Source organism: Cnephaeus nilssonii, assembly GCF_951640355.1.
Source record: "Cnephaeus nilssonii genome assembly, chromosome: 19".
Classification (NCBI taxonomy): domain Eukaryota; kingdom Metazoa; phylum Chordata; class Mammalia; order Chiroptera; family Vespertilionidae; genus Cnephaeus; species Cnephaeus nilssonii.
The window spans coordinates 35,855,449-35,862,352 of record NC_137090.1 but is presented as its reverse complement, the minus strand read 5'-3'; positions in this window follow the sequence as shown (position 1 = coordinate 35,862,352).

Sequence of the window (6,904 nt, the reverse complement as noted above, 5' to 3'; positions counted from 1 at the left end):
CACCCATTCTGTGGGTTGCCTTTTCACTTTCTTAATGGTGTCCTTTATAACACAAAAGTTCTTCATTTTAATGAAGTTCAATTTATCGATCTGTTATTATTGTTGTTGCTTGTGTTTTTGGTGTCACATCTAAAAAAAAAACCGATGGCTTATTTAAGGTCACAACAATTTTTATCTATGTTTCTGCTAAGGGTTTTTAGTTTTAGCTCTTACATTTAGGTTTTTGATCCATTTTGAGTTCATTTTTGTATATGGTGTGGGAGAAGGGTTCCGTTTCATTCTATTGCATGAGGCTATCAGTTGTCCCAACACCATGTGTGGAAAGACTGTTTTTCTCCATTGAATTGTCATGGTACACTCATTGAAAATCAATTGACCACAAATGTGAGGGTTTATTTCTGGACTTGAAATTCTATTCTATTGATCTGTATGTCTATCCTTGTGCCAGTACCAAACTGTCTTGATTACTATAGCTTTGCAGTAAATTTTAAAATCATATTATTCTTTTTCAAGATTATCCTTGAATTTCCATGTGAATTTTAGGATCAGTTTATCCACTTCTGCAAAGAAGCCAGCTAGGATTTGATGAGGATGGGTTTCTAGTTCCCGTTCAGCCCTTCCCAACCTCGACTCCCTCTCCTCCCCCTGGGTTCCCTGAGGCACCCTGGAATCTTTTCCATAAATTCCATCTTTGCCCTAGCCAGTTTGGCTCAGTGGATAGAGCGTTGGCCTACAGACTGAAGGATCCCGGGTTTGATTCCAATCAAGGGCACATGCCTGGGTTGCGGGCTCAATATCCAGTAGGGGGCATGTAGGGGGCAGCCAATCAATGATTCTCTCTCATCATTGATGTTTCTATCTCTCTCTCCCTCTCCCTTCCTCTCTGAAATCAATAAAAATACTTTTTTTAAATTTCCATCTTTTGCTTAACCAGATTAAACTAGGTTTTGTTTCTTGCAATCAAAAGAATCATAACCAGGTACAGTAGGAACATGGTCCTACACACTGTCTCAAACAACCATCTCAACACCACCTCTCCAGGGCCTAAGCCCTCAGACTGTCCCCCAAGTATCCAAAGACCCCACTGAGGTCCCAATCTCAGCGATGGCCCTTGACCCCAGCCCTTCACTGTGCCTTGTAACTAGTTCCTTTCCAGATTACATATATCAACTTCACCAGTTAAAGCAAACATGCCCTTGATATATGCTTGTGAAATTGAACAAGATGTCACAAGACAGCACCACAAAATAGACTGGTACCACTCTACACCCCCTAGTATCTCCACTTCATGCTCATATCTCACTCAATAGGCAGGTAAGAAGCTCCAGGAAGGCCAAACATTGTTGTGCCCTTTGGACAAAGGATACAGGAACTGAAGTCCTGAGAGTGACTGGCCCTGAACACGGGGCTGTACTATGTGCATCCCATGTACATGCACTGGTGGGCCCATGGTCCCGCCCCATCTTTAGAAGTTGCTTTACTAGTAGAAGACACCTCCTTGCCCAGCCAGCATGGCTCAGTGGTTGAGCATTGACCTATGAACCAGGAAGTCATGGTTTGATTCCCGGTCAGGGCACATGCCTGGGTTGCGGATTTGATCCCCAGTGTGGGGTGTGCAGGAGGCAGCCTATCAGTGATTCTCTCTCATTATTGATGTTTCTATCTGTCTCTCCCTCTCCTTTCCTCTCTGAAATAAAAAAAAATATTTTTTTAAAGAAGCCACCTCCTCCTGCCAGTCTTCCAGGACTGCTCCCACTGCACCTCTGACGTCAATGCTACAAAGAGACTAAAAGCTCTCCGAGGGCAGGAACAGTTTGCCATGCATCCCTGCCCTAACTGCCCACCCTCGCCTTTCTGAACAAAACAAACCAGCGTGGGAGGCCTCATTTTTTACCACTTCATATGCCAACCCTCAAGACTGGCTGTGCTTTGCCCAGAGACCTGTACCCAAGGGATACACAGTCAGTGCTGGCAACTGAACGGCAGGGCAGGGGCAGGCTGGCCTGGGAAACCTTTCAGCTAAGATGGGGGAGTTGTAGGCAGAAGGAGCTGCCGCGAAGGGGGGGTTTTCATGCGTGAGCTAATTCCCGTGCAGCACGATAGTATTTTGAGCTTGTGACCAATGCTGTTTTTCCCTCCTAGAATTTCCCTCATTTTCAATTCACCCCGTGGGGGCAGGGGACTGGTCAGTACTCATGGCCCAAAGGAAGGGTGCAGATGGAAGTGACTTTTGTTTAAGTCTCAAAGGGGAAAGAGGAACAGGATACAGACAAGACTGGCCAGAAATATGGAGAGAAAAGGAACAACAGCGGTGAGGAAGAGCAGTGGGAGGTTCGAGCAGAGAGGTGTGTCTGCTCAGGGCTTCCCAGACAGACAAGCAGACACGCATGGTAAACGGAGCAGATAATTCCCAGTCCCAGAATCTGGTGTTGGGAGCCTCGGAGAGCCCCAGGGCCAGGCCGACCAGCATGGCACCATCTGGTACCAAAGGACTCAATAACCTACAGCTCACACACACACACACACACACACACACACACACACACACACACCGGGGTGTTTTATGGTGTCCTAGAATTACACAGCACAGTTTTAGGTAGGTGGGCATGCCAGAAAGACAGCCTATGGGAGTAGGGCTTTCCATAAAAACTAAGGAGGGAGGAAATACATTTCTCTTCCTTACACCCCTAAGTTGTAGGCTAAGAGTCACGGCGCTAAACACAGTCCCACCACTGCTTCCTTTCCAGCCGCCGCTTCCTTTCCAGCATCTGCTCCCCAGATACCCCAGGGAGCGAGGGCCTGACCAGCCTCCTCCAGTCCAGAAGCCCCCGGACTGAGGAGCAGAACCTGACAAATGCACCAGCCCCACCCATGTTTCCCACAACTTGCGGGGAAACGAGGGCCCCAGCAGAGCTCTGGTCTGCCCTCTGACCTCTACATAACAGGAAGTGGCTACTTACTTGACCTTCAGGCTTGCCAGCATGGTCTTGTCGATCCTGCCAAGAGAAAAGCAAGGGCTTCGGTCAGTGCCAGGGCTGAAGGCTCCCCCCTAGGTCCAAACCACCAGCCCGACGAAAGCGAAGGCGCTGCAGGGACAGCTGCTCCCGCGGGGAGCTCTCCTCCGGCCCCGGAAGGGAGGGCCGTGAGCTCTGGGCGGGCTGGAGCCACACAGAACCCTGAGGCGGGTACAGTTATCCTCGCCCTTTTAGAGGTCAGGAAACTGAGGCTCAGAAGGGCGAAATCAATGTCCCAGCCTGAAGCCAGGTATCCGACGCCAGACCCAGGGATAGTCAGCACTTCGGGCAGCCTCTCCCTTCACGGCCCCCATTCCACAAGAAGACTCTGAAACCCAGATCCATCAGTCCCTGGCAACTGGACATTCCACACATCGATACTTCCTAGGATTCTGCTTTGAAAAGATGCCAGGCCCCCCCAGTACCTCCAGCACCCAGGGCCCTCCTGCTCTGGGAACTGCCAGTCCAACCAAGGAGACAGGCCCCACAGCTGGGACAGACCCGACAGCAGGCTCCAGGTGCGCGGGCAGGTGGGCCCAGTCACGCCCAGGAGCTCAGCACAGGGAAGATCACGTTTGCGGCAGACTGTCCTGGCAGCCAGCGCCTCCGCCCAGCCTGCGCCTCTCTGGAAGACAAGGCAGCGCTGCTAAGCTTCTATTTTTACCCCCTACATATGTCAGCCCTTATGGCTGGGAAAAGAGGCCCCTTTCTCTCTCCAGAGACAGAAAGGTAGGCAAGATTGCCACTGCTGGTGTCTCCTCTTGTTGAGGGGTCACAACCACTACTGTCACCATCAGTGTCCCCACCACCACCAGTGTCACCATTATCATCAATGTCACCATCACCATCAATGTCACCCTCACCATCAACACTGGTGCCATCATCACCATCAGTGTCACCACCATCACCATCAGTGTCACCACCCCATCTGTGTCACCACCCCACCAGTATCACCATCACCATCAACACTGGTGCCATCATCACCATCAATGTCACCACCCACCATCACCATCAATGTCACCATCACCATCAATGTCACCACCATCACCATCAATGTCACCATCACCATCAATGTCACCATCACCATCAATGTCACCACCGCATCAGTAACACCATCAGTGCCGCCAAAATCACCACACCTCCAAGATGCTTGAAACCCTGGAAAGTTCTTCAGCCACCCCTGTCCATCCAGCTCAGAACTGCCACAGCTTCTTCCCATATACTTGACTGCTGGGGCCATCAGGGGTAGGGGAGTGGTCTCAGGGCCATGTGGTGAAGTTCAGAGGGGAAAGGCATGGGGTGCTCCTAAAAGTTTTTAAGGGAGGTCTCAGCAATCACAAATCAGCACCAAGGTGGGGGAGGGATCCTTTCACTCTGAGTGAACTCCCAGCACCCTTTTTTAATTTTTTTGCAAGCAATCAAATCCTATATAATATAAGGCTAATATGCAAATTGACCCTAACGGCAGAACAACCAGTCACTGTGACGTGCACTGACCACTGGGGACGGGGGGGCAGACGCTCAATGCAGGAGCTGCCCCCTGGTAGTCAGTGCACTTCTACAGGGGGAGCGCGGCTCAGCCAGAAGCCAGCTCATGGCTGGCCAGCACAGCGGTGTGAAGAATGTCCGACTAATGGCTTAGGCCTGCTCCCCAGGTCAGACATCCCCCGAGGGCTCCCTGGCTGCCAGAGGGATGTCTGGCTGCCAGCTTAGGCCCAATCCCCTGGGGAAGTGGGCCTAAGCTGGCAGGTGGACATCCCCCGAGGGGTCCCCAACTGCGAGAGGGCACAGGCCAGGCTGAGGGACATCCCCCCGCCCCCAGTGCACGAATTTTCATGCACCGGGCCTCTAGTATATAATAAGAGGCATTTCTATGGAAACAAAAGAAAAGCAAAGGTCAATGATTGGAGCAGACTGTAACCTTGGTTTCTATGTTTGAAAGCAGGTAGTCAAGACTTCTAGACGTCTGTCTGTAATCCTCTTCCAATGGAGTGACATTCATAGTCTGATAGAGCCTCCTGGTCTCAGTGAGAATGTCTCTGGTGATCTTTTGCAGCTGGAACAAAGACTGTCCAGAGTGGAGCTGTTGTGGTGATTTCTCTGACGTCTACATCAAACTGTCCCGCCTGAGCTTGCATGGTCTTGGGAAACAGGCAGTGCTAGTTCCATGTTTCCAATGGATGGGAGAATGAAAATGTTCGTTTGGAGAGCTGCAGCCAAGTACTTAAGAAAACTAGAAAAATTCAGGATCCAATCCAGCTTACAGGTAGAAAAAAAAATTTTTTAACTGCAAAGACAATGAACAGCACTAGAACCTAATATCCACCAAAGTATATTACAGTTTCTACTGAAACCATTTTCTCTCTAAGATGACACTCATTTTTATCAAAAAACAGCCAAATTCAGACTAATTTATTTGCAAAATAAGTCTAGTTTCAATAAACTTGGCCTGGTTATTTGTCTAAGTCCAGCAAGAATAGTGTCAACCACATAGGCTCTTTTAAATCTGCTTTGCTGGAATTCTTCAGGAATGTTCAGGATGAATGTTAAAAGTCCTCTTGAGACTAAGAAGCTAAGCCACGTTCTTGCCATCAGACTTCGCCTGCACTACCTATAGATTTGGGGTTAAGTCCTCTCTCCTCGAAGTCCCCATATATCCTGAGCTTCTTATTTTGCAACCTTCGTTTCTTATCTGGAAAGGCCACTGTGAACCAAGGTAAGCAAGGTATCAAAAGTAAGCTGAAGCAAAGTTAGAGTTTGGTTTTCTCTCTCTGCTAAAAGGACTGTTGGTCTACTACTGACACTGTGAAAAAATGTTCTGCCTAGAGAGCAAAGATTCAGTATTTTATCAAAATAATTTGTTTTATGTTGTCTTAATTGGGTCCTTGATTATTTAAAAAAAAAACACTGAATCTCCTCAATAGTAAGAACTAAGTTTTGCTAACAATTATGTCAACATCTGTATTTTTTTTTAATCTTTCATTGCCACTTTGGTTAAATGGATGATTAAGGATTGCTTCATAATGTCTTATGATCCTATTTAGTCAAATGTCTAAACCTCTTGATATATTTTGACAAACTTCCTAAAATCCTACCTAATAATAGACAAATATGCAAATTGACCATACCTCCAACACACCAACAAGCCATGCCCACCATCCAATCAGAGCGAGCATGCAAATTAACCCAAACCAAGATGGCTACAGCCACAAAGAGCAAGGTTTCCTAGGTAACAGAGGAAGCCAAGCTTTCCGCCTGCCCTTGCCAGGCCTAAGCCTCCACTCAAGCTACAAAGTTTCAATTATAGAAGGTAAACAAATTCAAACAAATGGCCGCAGAATGGAGCTTGAGAGAGTAGGCCAGGGTTGCCGCCGGCAACAGGAGAAGCAAAGCTTTCCACACACCCTGGCCCAGCTCACCCGCTTAAGGCTACGAATTTCGTGCACCGGGCCTCTAGTTTTAATTATAAGTAAGAATCTTGACCTGGGAATAACTTTGGGGTGTTCCAGAAGGGCCCCTGAGACTCCTCAAAAGCTTTGTTTTCCCAGCACCTTTTTTTAAAAACATATTTTATTGATTTTTTTATAGAGAGGAAGGGAGAGGAAGAGGGATAGAGAGTCAGAAACATCGATGAGAGAGAAACATCGATTCAGCTGACTCCTGCACACTCCCTACTGGGGATGTGCCCGAAACCAAGGTACATGCCCTTGACCTGAATCGAACCTGGGACCCTTCAGTCCACAGGCCGACGCTCTATCCACTGAGCCAAACCGGTCAGGGCTCCCAGCACTTTTGATGTCAGTTCCCAACAGCAAAACAAGCCACACCCCACGGCTCCTGGCCCAGGTCCCTCCAGCTTCTTCTCCACGTGCCTCCTGGCCCCCACGTGG